We start from the raw sequence: 21,406 nt of genomic DNA on the forward strand, positions 1-21,406 counted from the left end.
ATATGCAATTTCAAAAGAGAGAAATAAATGCAATAAGCTTAATTATAAACAAATATTATAAGACCACTTGGATATGTAAACGAAAGAATTTAATTTATTGTGATGCACCTTAATTAATTAATTGTAGCATCATCAAGACCTCCATATAATTCACTTACCCCAAATAAGTCCGTCCATGGCAAGACACAGAAACACCAAAAGTAAATCAGGGTTTCAAGGGTTCTCCAATCCAGCTCCAGTTTTTTTTAATTAGGATTAAAACTAAAATAAGTAGAACACTAATTACATCATAACTAGCTACAACAACAGATATTGCCACATAAAAACACAACAAAACATAGAAATTCCAATCAACTATTATGCTTCTAAATACAATACACAATACTAATTTTGTTTTCCATTTTCCATTTTCCTTCTTTTTATCTTTTTTTTTTTCTTAAACAAAATAGCAAATACAAATAAAGAGATTACTGTAAGCGAGAGGTCACAGGAATCTCATCTATTATTTTTTTTTCACTTCTTTTATTTTCAGCATAATTCAAACTTCATCTTGAATCTGCAGGTAGTTGAATAAATTAATATTTGCAAGTAGTTGAATAAACAATCAATCAAATCAAAAGATAAAAACAACAAATTAACTTCATATTTTTAATTCACTGAGATTTTTGAAAAAAAATGTCTTAATTCTGTCATAATTTGATATATAATTTGGAGACATAATTAATTAATGATGCATAAATCACTTTAAATTAAGTTGTGTTCTACGTGACTTAATTGCTGTCATTTAGAACTTGGCAAGCATAATAAAAATACATTAATAAGATGCACCATATGTAATTGTTATGAAAGCCTAATTTTTTTTATGCTATATGGTAAAAGATGAAAAATTACCTCTATTAAATATATATCCTGTAATTGTTTTCTGAACATGACTAATTAATATTTGCTCCAACGGTGATCAAGGATTCAAAATCATGGATTTGGAAACCATTTCGGGTCAGCACCTGTATAATAATCATTGGTTCCAATTGAGTTATTAATGTTTATTGCACGTTTTCCTAGTTTTTTTTTCTCTACCAATTTTATTGCTTCTTTATATGAGGTCAATCAATTGAAGTCATATATATATTTACTTTCTAACGAAATCTAAAAAAAATAAAAAAAAAACACTTCTTTATATGAGGTCAATTGAACAGATTTTTGTCTCCAGAATATGAAACTAAGATTCGTGGGCAGAAGCATTTGGTAGGATTGTAAATAACATTAATTATACAAAAGCTGCAAAAATAAAATTCTTTCGCTTGTGCAAAAATAAATTACCTTTTTAATTATCTCCGTATGTCCTTGTGAGGAATGTGGGAAATCTTATGCCAATTTGGATGATTTGGATCCTTGCAACTCCTTGAAAACTCTTCACCGCATATACAAATTTTAATACGCTGGACTGATGGCGGTACATCTGAGAGAGAACTTAGATTAAAACACCACCAGATCTCCAGATTTATGAGAGAATGAAGGCACTTCAAATTGGGTAACGAGCGCATTCTACAACCCTTAAAGGTAATTTGTGTAAAGGAAGAGAGATAACAAAACATCTCTATTTCTTCTTGAGAAAAGTATTCTTGCTGTGCACCATAAAGTTCTAGAGAAACCAGAGATGAAAGCCCTTCTCTTGAGACAAGTTGTTGAAGCAGTGAAAATCTGTAGATGCGAAGTTCTTTCAACTGGGGGCAGCTTATCAGCATCTGAATAGCATTCGAGCTTGTCACACTTATACACATCTAAACGTTCAAGATTGGTCAACTCATTTAAGCCCCTTAGTGAAGCAAGGTTTGGGCAATAACTAATTTTTAGTTCAGTTAGATTCAAGGGAAGATGTACCCAACTCTTGAGCCTAGGAAGAGAATCGATGTTAAGATACAGAAGATCCGATAGTTCATTTAATCTTGGTAAGGCTGCCAAGCCATCACAGCCAATAAGTTGAAGATGCTGGAGATGAATAACATTATCATTATTTTCTGAAATCCACCTGGGGAACCTCTTACCTCTATAATTTTTAATAGTCAGCTCTTTTATTTGGGGTGGTGGACAAAGGCCATCTAGAATTTCAACATCATTGTCTCCACTTTCATAATGAAATAAACCCCATTGAAAAATTAATTTATGGAGGCCGTTTTTGTCAGATAACTTGGCTCGATCTGCGTCCTCCTTACTTTTGACATTATTTAGACCAGAGATAGATAAAGATCCATAAAGGTCTTTGAGATGCTCCAACTGTTTTAGTTCAAACCCCCTTTCCATTCTAACATCAAACATTCCCAACTCCTGAAGTAATATTAGTCTCCCAACATTAGGAATCAGATTCTTACTCAGAGTAGATAAGAAACGTAATTGATAGCAGAGTAATTCAGAATGTGCATCTAAATTTAAATACTCTAAATTAGAATCCCTTAAGTTGAGGTAGCGTAGGTTTCTCAACTGAAACAGAGACTTAGGAACTCTTTTAACATCAGGAGATATCCCTTCTATTTCCACTACATATAATTTTCTTAACTTCGTAAAAAGAGCATCAAGGTCCCCTTCTTTCAAACCGACAGGAGGACATACATACGATTTGGAAACAATAATTGTACATAGATATTTGAGTTTGCATATTTTCTCCACATACTCCCCAAGCAGATCATTGGGAACATATATGTGACGAGTATGGGCAGGGATTTCCTTTATCTCACCACTTTCAATTCTAAAATATTCACCTTCAGAAACATCTTGGGCTAGATCATGGATTAGGTCATGCATAGAGTAATATTTACCATCCCAATTGTGACCAACTTGAAAGAAAGAGCTAGAAATTAATTCCAAAATATATTGATTACCAGTATCCTTCATATGTTCATTATTATGATCAGTTTCAATGAAGCCCTCTACAATCCATAAATTAACCAAATGGTCATGGTCAAATAGATGGCCTTTAGGAAACAAGCTGCAAAATGCAAAGCATCGTTGCAAAGCGGGAGGGAGGTGCTGATAGCTCAAAAACAGAGCTCCCACGGTATTTTTTAACAAGCTTTTGTTTAGCATCGATGACCAAAATTCTGGGTCTGGTCTTCTACGCAATTGACCTGCCACTGTTGTTGCAGCTAGCGGTAGACGACATAATTTTTTCACAATTTTCTCCCCTATTGCTTGTAATCTTTTCCCGATATGCTCATTGACTTTTACATCACGTAATGCATGGCTCATAAATAATGACAAGAAAGCCTCCTCTGCAAGTTCTGACAATTGCATTAGATCCATAGCGCCTAAAGCTCGTGCTACTTCTTCATTTCGAGTTGTCACCAATATTTTGCTACCTCTCTTACTAGCTCTTAAAGGGACAAATAGCTGCTCTATTTCTTGTTCACTAACCCCTTTATCACACCAAACATCATCCAACACCAGAAAATATCTTTCTCCTCTTAATTTCTCTTGAAGTGCAGATTGTAGCCCTTCATAACTACCAAATTTGGGACAATCCTCCTTAAAAGCGGACTCCCATATATTTCTCAAAATGGCATCAACACTAAACTTTTGAGAAACATGAGCCCACATGACACGATCGAAGTACTTAACTTCTTTCTCAAGTCACAAACATACTGTGCTAAGGTTGTCTTTCCTAACCCACCCATGCCCCATATTCCAATAACAGAGTAACACTTAGCATTACTAGACGACTCCGGGATATCCTCCCGCAACAATTTTACAATGTAATTCCTATCCTTTTCACGACCAATAACCGTAGAACCTGGAGAAGAAATGGTTTTCCTATACTGTTCATTAGAGCTCTGAGTTAAAGTATTGCCACTACTGCTTGGTAGGTTCAGCAGGGGAACAAAATCCATTCCCTCATTAACAATTTTTTCCAAATTTTCAAGACTTTTAATGAGATATTTCTTCTCAGATGAAAATTTGGGGAGCTTGACTAATAATTTCTTAAAACTACATTTAGAAGTAGAAGGGAAGAGGGAATTGACCTCCTTTTCAAGGCGCTTATACTCGATTATACCGAGCACATGCTCAGCCTCATAGAAAGCAGACTTGAGCTTCTGAAGCCACTTCTCGAGCTTCGGCCGGTGGGTGCTCTGTTGTGCAGCATCTGCCATGATGAGCAGCTTTGGGAGGAGCATGGTCTCGAGCTTTACCAAATTGTCAAGGAGGATTTGTTGTCGAGACTGGAACTGTGGATCTATGCCGAGTGCATCAAAACATTTGTTCAAGAGACGGATTAGGACAGGGGAGATGAGCCAACTGGCGGCAGAGAAGCCCCAGCTAATTGCCGTGGTGGCCAATAGATCTGTCATGGATTCTTCTTCGTGAAAGAAGGTGCAGGTACAGAGAGAGAGAGAGAGAGGGGTAGTTAGGTGGTGAAGCTGATTTTAGTGGATGGAACTTGTTTTATTGCACAGTTATGTTAACAATTGCTCATAACATAACAACATTCTTCTTCCTAGAGAAAGCAATTAAGGGGCCATTCTACGTAATTAGAATTTGTTAGTATGGCTAACCAGAGATCATTGGATTACAAGTTTTGAAAGAAAATTGAAATTTTATGCAGCCACGTGGTCGTCATTTAACATAGATCGTTGTATTAAAAGTTTGGATCAAATTTGGATGGCTTATGAGAGAGGCGAGACAGAGTATATTTAGAGACCTTGATCCCACGCTAGCTATTCCCAAAATCTCGATCATCAATTAACCAATCACACCACCTTTGCCTTTGCCTCTTTGCTTTTGAAAAAGAATCAAATGCTTTCCCTCTTAATTCAGCAAGTTAGAATAATATTAGCATATATATCAAATACTTTTCCCTCCGTAGTAAGGTGTCAATCAAATTATTTGACTCGAATTGTATTTGATAAGACAAGTATTGGTAAAAATTATTTTTATGAACCTAACACATGCATATACATATGGATAAGAAAACATTTTGTTAGCTTATCAGATAAGGATACGGACAATACATTTTATATTTTGTACTCATTACCCGATATGACTATATACTATTTATTATTACGATTTGATTGATTTATAAATTATTTTATATAATTTTTATAATTTAAGATAAAATTGAATTATCCAATAATTTATATACTTTGAATATTAGTAATTTATAGAAAGAAAATTCACACTGCAACATTTTATATTCTTTTACATAGGAGTATTTTCACATTTGACTTGCGAGTAATCTTAAAGTAAGAATAATAAATATATATACAGAGATATCTATTTATCTCTTTCAAGTGGAACATGCAAAAAAAAAAAAAAAATTAACAGGAGGGATCAGATTGCTCTACTCGTGAGAAAAAAAATTCACATTTCCTCTATTTTATAAATAAATTTACTAGTATTTGCTCCGTCTAAAGCTGTGTTCCGAGCTTCGTCCCGGAAAAACAAGAACCGATGGCATAATAAAAATGTCAAGAAAGAAGATCTATAATTTATAGTAGAAATAAACTTATATCTTTTCTTTGGAATAATATAATGTATGTATATAATATTGTTTATGCGTTTTTGTTATGCAAGAGAGGAACTAAATAATAATTAATGCAGAATCTATTTCTTGGAAGTACTTTTTGAGTTTCTTTTTTAGAAATATTATATTATGTGGTGATAACTTTGCTGTCAAATGTATATTAATTGTGTTTGCCCAAGTATTAATTATGTATGGTTCCCGGCCACTTAATTTCTTTTTCTAAATTAGGCCCTCCTCTTAAGGAGATATCTGTCAAGTTAGTCGATTAATTACACATGAGCTGATCTCAAATCGGGGAATTATATATGAACTACCAAACTAGCTCCGCTTGATTCAAATCAATGAAAGGAGACTCGAAACCGATCGATCGAGCTCCAGGACGTGGAAGGTAATCAATATATATATGAGATGATGACATGGCATTAATTAATTAGCAATGATACTATGTTAAGTTTAATATATATTTTTTATTTTGGAAAAAGGCTGCATGTAACATTCAGCAAAAAAACACTACAAGTATTATATACTAACCCCACACACTAGCTATAACATTCAGCAAAAAAACAAAAACTACGTACTAAAAAACCCTGGCACCCCCCCATATACAGGGCTTAATTGTTAAGCTTAATTACTTGCTGTTTTCTAGACCAAATCAAAGCATTGCATTGCTTCAGCACCAAGAGAGGTTGCAATACAGGAAATCTCACCTCAGGTCCTTGTTTGTTTTTGTTATATATAATAATACTTAAAATAAGTCAAATATAGCTCAGTTATTGTTTGGTACCTGTGATGAACAAAATGGGGTCTATGACTTGACTATAGCTAAAATTTCTTGCTGATTGAATAAGAAATAGTGTTTAGATAAGACATTACAGTTACATATGAGCGTGTGAAACTAGTTCATAATTGGTACTTCCCTGGAAAACAGAGTATAATTAGTCGTTAATTGACTTAATTCAATTGTGCCAGAAAAGTGTGCTTGTGCAATAAAGTGGAGCAGTTCCTCCAATCGAATACCTAAGGGGACATTTCTTCGATTTTAATACATGCATTTCTGTGTCGATTCGACTATATTTCACATGAAAGAACACTTTTAAGAAGTTACATCAGCTGTCTCGCTATATATGTTCCATAAGTGACCTAATTTGACCATCTCTGTTTAATTTTAAATAAAATATAATTAAGCACCTATTCCTAATTTGACTCTGTTTCGACATAATTCCTCTCTTTCCTGAACACAGCCGGCTGAACACCGGTCATGGACCTATTCCTCATTCGTTTCCGATTCGCTCAGCCACATCATTGCTTCCTCTGCTTACAATGTAAGCTCCAATGATCAGATTAGATGCTTTGAATCTTCAAGTTCACTCTCCCACTCTCCCAGGTTTAGTCCTCTAAAGAAAGCAGATCTACATAAATATTATTTGGCAATTACTTGTGATAAATTCTATATGGGATATATGAAGGGGCAGATCTAGCCTACTGCATTATACCCTGAAATTTCACAAATAATTTTCATAAATTAAGCTGATTCTTGTCCTATTTTAGAAAAATAAATGTCCTACTCTGAGTTCTAATTTTAGAATTTTAAATTGAATTTAGGTCTTCAAATTCTCATTGATTGTTGAATTGAATTTGTGATTCATACATTGAAATTTTTAGGTCTTAGAACTCTAATAGATTTGAATCTGATAAATTATTTAAATCAAATTCGATAATTTCTTGTCCTACTCTAATGAAAATCTTTCATCCTCCCCTAGATTTATGTCAGATGCCGGCAAGCGGCCCCTTACTTTTCAGAAGTGTTTTAAAACACAGAAGTGTTATATACTTGTATTCTCTTAGGTGTGTAAGATTTTATGTTGAAACTTAATTTATATACTTTAATATGACGTTGGATGATGGGGAATGAGGAGATTAAATATAATTAATCTCAATTTTTAATTAATTGAATAAATAGATGAGTTATTTGAATTTCGGATTATAAATACACAATTATACAATTTTTGAAGATAAAATTTGTAATTTCATAATAATCTTGGATGGTATGGTATATAAAGTTACTTATGAAAATTTACATTCACCGCATGTATTTATATTTCCAAAAACATCTCACCTCTAAATTGGTACATAATTGGATCTTTTTTGGGCCATTTTTTCAGCTAGAATCTTTCTTCCCTTGTTAGTTCTTCAAGTTCGATATTTGGGCCATACATCTGGGCCGCCTCTTACTTCTTATAATTTTTCCACTAATAATAGCTCTTTATTTTTGCCTAAAACAAATAAAAGGTTGAATAAAATACAGAAGAAAACAATCAATAAATGGCTTTTAAATAACAAACCTTTATTTCAAACAAGTAATAAACCAAGCTACAATTACACTTCAATTATCAAGTGATTCTTGTACACTTCAACCGGACGGCTTGAATTTAATCGAATTGGAATAATTAAATTTACGACAAAATAAGACAAAACAATCAAAGACAAAGGAGGAGAACCTAAAAAGTTACAGATGAATTTCAACTTTCAAGTCTTGGCTTAGGGAAAGGGGACATTCTGATATGCATCAGATATATCAAATTAGATCAGATGCTCGATCAAAGATGTTTGATTTGGGTCAAGATTTGGACTTCCATTTAGATAAATTTCGGACGATTCTTAAAAGTGGATCAAATTGTTCTTACTGAACATCGAACTGACGAAAATTTAAACGGCCATAAAACGGCGCTAGAGTGTCCGATTTCAACAAATGACTATTTTTCGGAAAGCTTGCAAGAAAATGTATGCGATGGTGACGACTATCCCATTTTTCAAAATTTATAATTGCAAAAAAATTAAGGAAAGAGACTGAAAACATGAGTTGAAGTTTCCGATTATGTTTTTCACTTCTAATTTTCAATCTAAATAGCTCAGTAAATTAGTTATATAATGCATTTGTAGAATACCAATTTTTACTTTTTTTGTAACCTTTTTATAATTTTCTTATCTATGAAAGATGACACAAAATGGCTTAAAAACAAAAGAAAATTGCCAAAGTAAAAATAACCTACGCAACCTCCAACAAAATACCAATTAAATATAATAAATAAACTATAAAAAAAAACATAAAACCAAACAAAATAATAATTTATGTTTACAAAAAAAAAAAAGTGGAGCCGCAGGGCCAATTGGCGGGCCCCCAAGAAAAGGGCCGCCCATTAGCCCAGCGGCCCTGGTATTTTAGGAATTCTGAGAAAAAAAATGGGTTTTTTTTTTAATATGGTATTAATAAAAATTTCGGCCCTAGGAGAGTAAAATCTTGTTAAGTTTCCTCTCCTATATTTCATGCATTAGGCAATGAATAGGTCATTGACTATACACGCCGAGAGTGGTCTGGTATTCATATTTCTTTCCTTGTTAGGCTTCATGCTGAATATAAAACCGTCAACCCAATATTCAGTTGCAATTTTTCAAATCAAGTTATAAATCGTGAATATAAATGAGGAGACATGGAACAACATTCACACTTCCAAATCAAGTTCTAAAAGAAACGGGACATAGTTCTTCCAGTTTTGGGTACAGAAGTCCCCTTTTCAGGGGTAGGTATTTGTTTATGATGGTGATCATACTAATTGTAGTTCTGCAACGAATTTATCATTGATTGTAGTATTCAATTAATTTGTAGCATCCATTACACAGATATACTCCGCAACAGCAAAATTAGGCAGCCCTGGGAGAGTAGCGAGACAGCGCTGATGTTACTTTTCATGTTGATTTGAAAATTGTTCTTTTTCATGTGACTTAGATTAATACTGGCAGGCAGCATGATCCCCTGTATTTAAAGCAGAGGTAACATAATAACATATAAAATTGCATACTGAATCTTTTTGGTGCTGCAATTCTAAGAAGACATTGACAAAATTGACACAATATTTGTTGGAACACCTGACAAATATACAATAGCAGGGTTGCAGGCAATATGTGTGGATCCTTTTCACTACTCTGTTTTGACAAAGCAGCAACGCTCTTTGGCATGAAAATGTGACCTAGACTTCATTACTCTCATCTTTAGTAGACATCAAAGCCTAATAGCATGTCATGACCAAATTGCTTGGCTAAAAAATTTTATGACCAGGAATCTGACTTGTTTCCGGGCATTTTTATGACCAAGATAAAACATACAAGGGAAAGAAAAATCGATCTATGTATGACTTAAAAAAAAAATTATAACAAAAACAGAGAATAAATATCAGCAATGGAATTTTCACTTTATAACACGTATAGTTCACGGGCATTTTTTTGACAATTAACCAAAGTACATATTCTAGATCCATATTAAAACTATAAAATGAAATGAAAAAAAAATCATGGGTTAACACTCAAGATTCATCTAGTTGTCCAAAAGAAAAAATAGTTTCATACACTTCAACGAGCTAGGTTTATCACACCATGAGTTCGATAACCGTTTATTACAATAACACAATAAAACAAAACAAAAGTACAATTTAATATAGGCAGCAACAATTAATAGCAAAGAAAAATAGTTGGATACATCAAAAGAAAACTTCAAAGCGAATACACATTTGACAAAAGAAAAGAACTGACTGGAAAGGTATGGACCTTCTTCAATTTATAGTAGAGTATGACCGCATCTAAGAACCTACATGAGATATGGATAGAAGCAAATGGTTTAAGAACATTTAATTGAATATCTAAAAAGAAAAAAAATTATTTTACTGCACCTGAATAGTAGCATCATTGAGACCTAGCTCCATTTTTCCTCCAATCAGACCATTCTTGGAAAAACATGCACTTCCATAAGACTTCTTTATTTTATTTTGCCAGGATACAGAAACACTAAAAGAAAACCAGGCTTCCAACGGCTCTCCAATCAAGCTCCAAGATTTTTTTTTTAGGACTAAAAACCAAAACAAACAAAATACTTACATGACTACAAATACATAATTAAGTTGCCATACAGAAACAAAACACAACACTCATTTTCTTGGGTACAGAAAAGCACCAACCAACAATTATACTTCTACATTCAAAACAAAACACCTTCTGTTTTTCTATTTTTCATTTTTTTTTTCAATTTTTTCAATTTTCTTCTTTTTATTATATTTAAAAAAAAAACATCAAATACAAAGCAAAAGATTGTACACGAGAGGCTACAGAAAACTCATCAATTATCTTTTTTCTTTCCTTTTATTTCTAGCACAATTGAAACTTCATGTTGAATCTGCAAGTAGTTGAATAAACGGTTGATTAATATATGTAGTAGCACCAAAATCACAATCAATCAAATCAAAAGAAATAGAACAACAAATTAACTTCATATTTTTAATCAACTGTGGTTTTTCGAAAAAATGTCTTAATTCTGTCATAATTTGATATATAATTTGGAGACATAATTAATTAATGATTCATAAATCACTTTACATTAAGTTGTGTTCTACATGACTTAATTGTTGTCATTTAGAACTTGGCAAGCATAATAAAAATACATTAATAAGATGCACCGCATATAATTGTTATGACAGCCTAATTTTTTTTATCCTTTATAATAAAAGATGGAAAAGTACCTCTATTAAATATATATCCTGTAATTGTTTTCTAAGACATGACTAATAATATTTGCTCCAACGGTGATCAAGGATTCAAAATCATCGATTCACCTGTGTAATCATTGGTCCCAATTGACATATATATTAATGTTTATTGACGTTTTACTAGGTTCTATTTCTCTACCTATTTTTATTGCTTCTTTATATGAGGTCAATTGAATTCATATATTTACTTTCTAACGAAATCTCAAAAAAAAAAAAAAAAAAACTTTCTTATATGAGGTCAATTGAACAAATTTTTGACTCCAGAATATGAAACTAAGATTCGTGAGCGGAAGCATTTGATAGGATCGATTGTAAATAACATTAATTATGCAAAAGCTGCAAAAACAAAATTCTTTGGCTTGTGCAAATAGAAATTACCTTTTTATTACCATATCTCCTTGTCAGGAATGTGGGAAATCTTGTGCCAATTTGGATGATTTGGATCCTTGCAACTCCTTGTGAACTCTTTGTCGCAGAAACTAATTTTAATCCATTGGACTGATGGCGACACATCTGGGAGAGAACTTAAATTTGTACACATACAGATCTCCAAATCTATGAGAGAATGAAGGCACATCAGATTGGGTAACGAGCGCATTTTACAATTCCAAAAGGTAATTTGTGTAAGGGAAGAGAGAGAATGAAACATCTCTATTTCTTCTTGAGAAAAGTATTCTTGCTGTGCACCATAAAGTTTTAGAGAAACCAGAGATGAAAACCCATCTCTTGAGACAAGTTGTTCAAGTAGTGAAAATCTATTGATGCTGAGTTCTTTCAACTGGGGTAGCTTATCAGCATCTGAATAGCATTTGAGCTTATCACACCCATACAACACCTCTAAACGTTCAAGATTGGTCAACTCATTTAAGCCCCTTAGTGAAGCAAGGTTTGGGCAACAACTAATTTTCAGTTGAGTTAGATTCAAGGGAAGAGGTATCCAACTCTTGAGCCTACGAAGTTTACTGATGGTAAGAGATAGAAGATCCGATAGTTCATTTATTCTGGGTAGGGCTTCCAACCCATCACATTGTGAAAGTTCAAGATGCTGGAGATGAATAATGCTATCATTATTTTCTAAAATCCAACTGGGGAACCTCTTACCACTATAATTTTCAATAGCCAACTCTTTTATTTGGGGTGGTGGACAAAGGCCATCTAGAATTTCAACATCATTGTCTCTCCGGACATCTCCCTTGTCAAAATTGGAATCCCACTCAAAAATTAATTTACGAAGGCCTTTTTTGTCAGATAACTTGGCTCGATCTGCCTGTTCCTTACTTTTGACGTTATTTAGACCAGAGATAGATAACGATCCATAAAGGTTTTTGAGATGCTCCAACTGTTTTAGCTCAAACCCCCTTTCCATTCTAACATTAAACCTTTTAAGCTCCTGAAGTGATATTAGTCTCCCAACATTAGGAACCGGGTTCTTACTTGGAATAGATAAAAAACGTAATTGGTAGCAGAGTAATACAGAATGTGCATCTAATTTACTGCCTCCAATATTGAGGTAGCGTAGGTTTCTTAACAACACCACAGACTTACGAACTTTTTTAACATCACCAAACAATTTCCCTTCTATTTCCACTACAAATAATTTCCTTAACTTCTTAAAAAGAGCATCAAGGTCCCCTTCTTCAAAATTGATTTTATAAAATGATCTGGTAGCAATAATTGTACGTAGATCTTTGAGTTTGCATATTTTCTCCGCATGCCTCTTAAGCATATAATTTTCAAGATAAATGTGGCGAGTATGGGCAGGGATTTCCTTCATCTCACCTCTTTCAATTCTACAATAATATTCACCTTCAGAAACATCTTTGGCTAGATCATGGATTAGGTCATGCATAGAGTAATATTTGCTACCCCATTTTTCAACAACTTGAAAGAAAGAGCTAGAAACTAACTCCAAAATATACCAATTACTAATATCCTTCATATGTTCATTAGTATTATCGGTTTCTATGAAGCCCTCTGCAATCCATAAATTAACCAAATGATTGTGCTCAAATTTATGACCTTTAGGAAACAAGCTGCAAAATGCAAAGCATCGTTGCAATGGGGGAGGGAGGTGCTGATAACTCAAAAACAGAACTCCCATGGTATCATTTATCAAACTTCTATTTAGCATTGATTCCCAAAATGCTAGGTCTAGCGTTCTACGCAATTGAGCTGCCATAGTCTTTGCCGCTAATGGTGATCGGCATAATTTTGCTGCAATATTCTTTCCTATGGAAATTAACCTTCCCTTCATGTGATTGTCACTGATTTGTGCGTCACCTATTGCATTACTGATGAATAGTGACATGAATTGTTCATCATCAAGTTCCCGCAACGGGATTGAATTCATAGCGCCCAAAGCTTTCGCTGCCGCTTCAATCCGAGTAGTAACCAATATTTTGCTACCTCTCTTACCAGCTCTTAAAGGGACAAATAACTGCTCTAGTTCCTGTTCACTAACCCCTTTATCACACCAAACATCATCCAACACCAAAAAATACCGTTCTCCCCTTAATTTCTCTTGAAGTGCAGATTGTAGCCCTTCAAGACTACCAAAATTGGGACATTTTTCTTTAAAAGCGGACTCTCAAATATTTCTCAAAATGGTATCAACACTAAACTTTTGAGAGACATGAGCCCACATGACATGGTCGAAGTACTTAACTTCTTTCTCATAGTCACAAACATACTGTGCTAAGGTTGTTTTTCCCAACCCACCCATGCCCCATATTCCAATAACAGAGTAACACTTAGCATGACTAGATGACTCCAGGATATCCTCCCGGAACAATTTTACAATGTAATCCCTGTCCTTTTCACGACCAATAACCGTGGAACCTGGAACAGAAATGGTTTTCCTATACTGTTCATTAGAGCTCTGAGTTAAAGTATTGCCACTACTGCTTGGTAGGTTCAGCAGGCGAACAAAGTCCATTCCTTCATTAACAATTTTTTCCAAATTCTCAAGGCTTTTAATGAGATATTTCTTCTCAAATGAAAATTTTGGGAGCTTGCCAATAAATTTCTTAAAGTTACATTTAGAAGTAGAAGGGAAGTGGGAATTGACCTCCTTTTCAAGGCACTTATACTCGATGAAACCGAGGACATGCTCAGCCTCATAGAAAGCAGACTTGAGCTTTTGAAGCCACTTCTGGAGAATCTGCCGGTGGGTGCTCTGCTGTGCAGCATCTGTCAAGATGAGCAGCTTTGGGAGGAGCATGATCTCGAGCTTTTCCAATTTATCAAGGAGGATTCGCTTTTGAAACTGGAACTGTGGATATATGCCGAGTGCATCAAAGCATTTGTTCAAGAGACGGGTTAGAATAGGGGAGATCAACCAACTGGCGGCCGAGAACCCCCAGCTGATTGCGGAGGTGCTCAAGGGATCCACCATGGATTCTTCCCATGCAACGTACGCTAGAGAGAGAGAGAGAGAACCTTGGCAGCCTATACCAAGAGTTTCAAAAAAGAGAGAGACCACTTAGGAGCCACTATCAAGATTTTAAAAGAAAAACAAGAGAGAGAGAGAGAGAGAGAGAGAGAAACAGGGTCTAGTTAGGTAATGGCGCAGGTTTTAGGGGCTGAGGAACTTTTTTATTTACAAACTATATTAACAAAAGCTCATAATGACGGATTATGAGTGAATAATAGTACCATATATATTACACTAGCATTTGTATTCATAATTAATTAAATACATGCATATACCAAGCGAATTTTACAATTCAAAATAACGCCACAAACAGGGATTGACAAAATTTCAATATGGCGAAAAATCAAACCAAATAATGTATGGCTTGAGATAACACTAGCAGGAATCTTAATTATCCAACCAGTTGCCAAGGTTGATGAAAATACTTGTGGTTAGATGTTCTCCAAATATCTTTCCATCAGATTATAACTTCCTTTGAAGACTTCAAACTCCTCTACATAACTTTCGTTGGCATGGGGTCCTTGGGAGGGCCCAGGTGGGGCCCTCTAACTATAAGTACTTAACTTTTTTCTTTTGCTATCTTTTCTTAGTAATTATATATTGAGGTTGTTTAATTAGAGTTTGTCAGTATGTCTTGTTACTTGGAATAAACAGTATGTAGTTTTTACAAAACAATTAAATAGGTAAAGGAAACACTGAAGTTTAATTAAAGGAGAAGAAGAATTATAGACATTTACCTGTGGTTTATAGTTCCTTAAATTTTGTGCATAAGACCCTCTGATAAGAGCCTATGCTAGAATTTTAGATTAAACACCCCAAATTTTGGAAAGTTGGCATACAGATCCTTGGAATCAGAAGAGAACAAACTAGTACCCAGAATAACATTGGTACCAAGCTGGTACCAGTGGCAGAATATTGACAGTAGCCAAAACAGAGCATGAATTACACTGATACCAGTTTATAGAAAGGTACCAAAGCATCTCATGTCAAGGTATCAAGTAAATAAATATCTTTAGAACAAAATAACTGAATCTAGGAAGCACAATTCACTGATATCGACAAGTACTAATAAGGATTATACTTAGCAACACATCAGCAATGAATTCAAATGTTAGTACAGGCAGTACGCCGGTACCAGAAAGTAAGTGGGGATAACACATCCTTTTTATTAATACGGATAGAAAAACATTAGAAAAGCATTATAATTCTGGTCAAGCACTGAAATATTAGCTCACATATCAGATTTATTAATGAAGCACCAAAATATCAGCTCAAGAAAAAGATCATGCATAACAGTAACAGCAAAGGAATAAACATTAATTGTGGTTCCGAAAGACGAACGAGGGAAAGAGATTTCATCAGAAACAAACTAATAGATACAAGAAACACAACGATATATCAACATAATTAAATCTCTATCAGCCAATTTCAGATGTTGGTAATAGTAAGAAATGCTATTTAAAATTTCAAGATTCCGTCTATGGGCTCGATCAAGTATATAAATCCACAATGGTATTAAAAATACATCATGTGATCATCTCATTCGGTTTTGAGATGAATTTGGTCAATGAATGCATATACCATAATAAATGTGGGACTATGGTTATTTCCTTGGTTTCAGATGTGAATGATATATTGATTGCCAACAACGATATGTATTTGTTGTATGTCATCAAGAAATTTCTGTTTAGGAATTTTGAAATAAAAGATCTTGATGATGCATTTTTTTGTGAGGTATAGAAGTACATAGAGAGCAATTCCTACAAAAAAAATTCCCATAATTATTTCGGCGATGCAGTCGAACATGTGTTGAAACCAAAACCAAGAAATCTCAATAATATCTTTTCAAAATATATTTTATTCTGACTTCTTTTGATTAACATATATTATTATTTAATTAATTTCATCTTCTATATAAAATTAAATAAAATTTATTCCATATAAGCTGGATAAATTCATTATATTTTCCATTGTCTATTATCCTCCATTAGCTTTATAATTCAAGTTGTTTTTTTGTTCATTAGTAACATTGATATACATGCATATTTTGAGAATACATAAGGATTTTCCATAACCATTTCCACGATAAAACCGAACATTTATTTCAACACATTTCTATAATGATTTAAGCGCATATATATCCATAAGTATGAGTTTTGTAAATTAATTTGTAGATTCCTATATCCGTAAAATCTCATTCCGCACAATTATGTGAATTGAAAAATTATACATAATTGTGAACTGAAAAATTATGTGGAACACAAATAATATTCTTTGGAGGACTAGAAATTAGATTAAAATATTACATGATTTAAATAAAGGTATGACATCATCCAGGAAGAGATATGATTGACGGATACATTATTTTATGGTGCTCCTGCGGTTCATTGTTACACTTGAAACCTTTCAACTCCCTCGTCAACTATGATATATAGGTCATTGGTCAATTACCCAATTCCAATTAGTGGACCATTAATATATTAATTTTAACAAATTAAGATCATCATCGATCCTCCTATATATAAATCAGGCCACATATCTAGTCTGTTGAAGCCATCAATGATCAATTAATCACACAAAAGAAGTAATGAAGTTATTATTGCCAGTAGCGCTGCTGGTTTAAGAATTTGAATGTAATAGAAGAACTGCAATAATTGAAGCAGATTAAAAGATCGGACTAGGATTGATGGTTACATTTTTCTCAGCAACATATCAAACATATCAAACAACAATATGATGAAAATGTTGGTCTCACAATATCCGGTCTAAAAAATATCTGGATCCGAATTATTTATTGCAGTCCTTTTAGTACATCTAAATTCTTAGTTATTCCATCTATTTTTCCTATATTATTTAATAATAATTTGAAAAATAAATGATTTTTTTATTGTTTATAGAGAGAACAAAAATCAGCCAAATGGATGCGGAACCAAAAGGCAAACATATGAAAAAACCTAGTTCCCCAACCATTGCCTGCGGAATTAGTAAAAAAGCTGGTTCCGAAGCCATTGGTTGCAAAACCATTCTTGTTTTGCAGCTAATATCTGTAGCCACCTTTTTCTGACTAAATTCACTACTAGAATCTGAGTTTTTTGCAAGCGTAGGACTAGTTTTTTTCAAGGTAAGGACGGCCCTTGAAAAAAAAAATGACATTTCTAGAATCCTCAAACTTTTTGCAAGGCTAGTCCCTTGTAAATTGTATCGCAGGGAAATGTGTGATCTGCAACCTTGTAAATATTTTCGTCCTGCCCTTGTAAATACATTTTGAAAGTCAGATATTATAATTAATTGAACGTCCTTGCAAATACTTTACCACATTTTAGATGTTATATTTTATTAAAAGTACTTACAAATACTCAACCCCATTCGCTTGCAAATACTACACCACATATTTATATAATATTTTATTAAAGGTCCGTGTAAATACTCCACTAGCATCATTAATTGAAGTTTTGGCTTTCGGTTTGGTACTGGAAGCCTATCTCATCATATGAAACTTTGATTTTTGTCAAATTAGAACATAGAGGAGCATCAATGATATTGTTTCAATCATTTAGATTGATTCTGGAGTGCATATGTACCTTATGTTTTATTAGATTTTCAATTTGAGTATTTAGCAATTTTCACTGTGTAGTTCATATGCTGGTGGTTCATGATTTGATCCTTAAACTTATTATTTTTGAATATGGTTATGTATTTTTATTACATAATCACATCCCTGGCCATGTTAGGCACTTCTGGATCCAATTTCACATTTTTACAGATTTTATTTATATTTTTAATTCATGAATTTGGCATGCAAGGGCATCAGTTTGTCATTTTCTGTCATTTAATTGTTAATTTTATTCTAGGCAATTGGCTACATGAAATTTGGATTTATTTTCATGAAAATATCCATTTAGACTTAATGTACTCATGTGATTTATTTCAAAAATTTTCTGGCTTCCCTAGCGTACTGGTAAGGGGTTCAGTACCATGGCCATTGTATACCAGCAACAGAAAAGAAGAAAAAAAAGGAAAAAATAAGAATTTTTAGAAAGTTGAATTTCAAAAATTCATTAAAAATAGTACAAAATTCATTTTTAATCAAAATTTGGGTCCAAACTGCATGGAATTGAGTCCTCTATCTGCCTGTCATGTTTATTTTGACATAATCAGAATCTTTGTCCTCTGATTTGCCAGTTTTCAGCAGAAGGGTATTTTGAGCCTTTTTTATGATAGTAGAGGTGCACAAGGGTCTTGCCACTGATTTTAACTGTGTAATGTAACTTGAAAAGCATGTCTATCATGGCAGCACATGTAATCTGGTACTGATATAGAGAATACCTCAAACAAAAAAATCAGACCAGAAACCAGTGAAGAAAGTTATAAATTAACCAAATCCTTGGATAGATGGATATAGGACATTAACAGGAACTCACAGAAACAAACCTCACATTTTTGTGATTTTTATATAATTAATTAAGGACTTTCAAAGATCAGATTTCAAAAATTCCAGCAACTGGTACAATGGGTGATTGGTACCAAAACTTAACAGTACAAAATTACTAATTTGACCCAGTTAGAAAATTAAAAAAAACTTTGAGATTAATCTAGGTGATAGTACATGATGTTCTGAGAATTTTGGTACCAAGAACTCCTAATTTGGACCTGTAGTTTGCTCTGTGCAAAAATCACAAGGCAGCATGCCAGAGAAAGATAACTGCCCTTCGTACCCTGAAATTTGAAGAAATAAACCACTTTAACCATCTATTTACAGTAGTGGTACTAGAGCAATATAATTCTTAAAAACATTTACCTTGTAATAGCTTTTCATGACTTCAGGTATTAGAGCAATATAATTCTAGGTCAACGGCTTTCACTTCTGTGTTTTTCCAAGGAGGTTTCGACTGTGCCAACAACCTTCACATTTTTTTATGGAAGACAAAAAGAAAACCAAATTAAGCCTTAGCAGTTTACATTGTGAAATTAAACACCTAAGGTGTCAGAAAAGAAAGAGGGAGACAGAAGCAAGAAAGGGCGATAGTGTTCAGTTTACATTGTTTGATGAAATTCCCCAAATGAAATCTGAAGTTCTAATTGGCATGTTAATTGTTAAATTAAACTATATTGTACAATAGTTGGTGTAGAGAGACGTGCCAGAAATCACTGCACAATAGTTGGAATAGAGAGACGTGCTAGAAATAACACTAATCGTCGATTTCACCGTAAAAAAATTATTTGGCGATAGCCAAAATTTGTGGAGGGAAAATGTAGAGGGAAGTTACTGAAAGTACAGGAGTTTTAGAGGGAAATGAAAATTAGAATTTTGGAGCGAAATGAAAAAATTGGTTTGGGAATTTTGGAGCAAAATTGTAATTGGAGAGGGTTAGTCATCTTCTCCTGGAAGGAAATGAAGGGAGAGAGATGGAGTATATTTATTGGGGTGGGATCCACTTGGAAGTGAGAGAGAAAATAAGAGAAAATGAGAGAAAAGAGTGAGGCAAGGGCTATATAGCTATTTGTGTGGTTCAGTCTGACAGGTGGGCCGCTTATTTCATAGGCTCAATTTTGTTGAAGACTAACTAAAATGATTTTTACAAGAATAAAAAAAGGTTGTAAAGGAAATAAGAAAAAATATTAAAATTTAGGCATTAACCAGAAATTTTATTAATTGGAGATGGAAAGAATTAATAATTTATGTGATAATGAACAAATTCTTTTAGTAATTTACGTTATTGATGTTATTTTGTATGATTAGTAATTTACATGATTAATGAAATGTAACCAATTAATGACAAATTCAATATTAATTTAATAAAATTTGTTAACTATTTTTTTTCATTATCATGAAAATAATTAAATGAAAGATAAAATAAAATTTAATAATTAAGTTTTAAAAAAATATGAAAGAAAAATATTTTCAAAATTGATACTTGAACGTTTTCTAAATTCTTACTGTTGTATCATAATATATTTACAACGAGTAATGTGAAAAAAAATTAAAAACAAATTCCTAATTTTTTCATGCTTCTATTAATTGAAATTTATGCAATAATTTGTGTTATAACGTGTTTATTGTTTAATTAAGTGATTTTGACACATGAAATTATATAGCATTACGTGCATGTTGCATATATAACTCACATCCTCTATGAATGAACATGGAACATGAACTCTTGTTTCGTGAATTAGTGAAAACGCACAAGAATATATCATTTGTTGGTAGATCAGAACTGTATAAATTAAAGATAACTGCATTTATATTCTTGGATCCAAGTTTGATCAAATTTTGTTTTCATTTACCCATCCATCCAAATGACCGAAAATTGAAGCATCATGTGGCTATAAACACTTCACGCTGGATCGAAGCTCATACATAATAAAACTTTCAATTTTTTTTGTTAGTTACGTTTAATATTTTCTCTTGATCATTTTAAAACAAATTTGTAATGATTTCATTGAAGATCAACCGTTGATTATTCGCATAAAAATGAACGGTCCAAAAATATTTTCTAAATTCAAAGGGGCATACAATGATGAAAGTATATAAAAATAACAATAATAAGTATTATGTTGTCATATAATAAGTAAATAATTTTATTTTATTTTTTTGAATTTTTTTTCATATTATTTGTTGCACATACATAATTAGTAAATATCAAGTTCCGAGTCGTTCGATCGGTAATAAATGGTCTGGATGTCTTCATTTTGGAGGTTGTGGGTAAGGAGTTTCTATTCTCCTAAGGTAACATAATATTTTTGTTTAGATCCGACCCGTATAATACTTTTTAATATTCTTGTGTAATAATGATCGGATGATCCTGATCTAAACGCAAATATTTGTTACCTCAGAATATATAAATTCGTATGTAGGCTTTCCAAGTAAAA

The 21,406-nt window shown here is 33.1% G+C and overlaps 2 pseudogenes across 1 annotated transcript; both read right to left on the minus strand.

Moving 5' to 3' along the window:
- Positions 1–425: 425 nt before the first annotated feature.
- On the minus strand, positions 426–14,570 carry LOC144545176 (putative disease resistance RPP13-like protein 1; annotated as a pseudogene). The gene is made up of 2 exons (XR_013508413.1): positions 11,482–14,570; positions 426–556 (listed from the first exon to the last, which is right to left on the minus strand). The product of XR_013508413.1 is annotated as a putative disease resistance RPP13-like protein 1 (transcript).
- LOC144545044 (putative disease resistance protein At3g14460) lies at positions 1,329–4,387 on the minus strand (annotated as a pseudogene).
- Positions 14,571–21,406: the final 6,836 nt, after the last annotated feature.

Source organism: Carex rostrata, chromosome 27 (assembly GCF_964058835.1).
Source record: "Carex rostrata chromosome 27, lpCarRost1.2, whole genome shotgun sequence".
In the NCBI taxonomy this organism is placed as follows: domain Eukaryota; kingdom Viridiplantae; phylum Streptophyta; class Magnoliopsida; order Poales; family Cyperaceae; genus Carex; species Carex rostrata.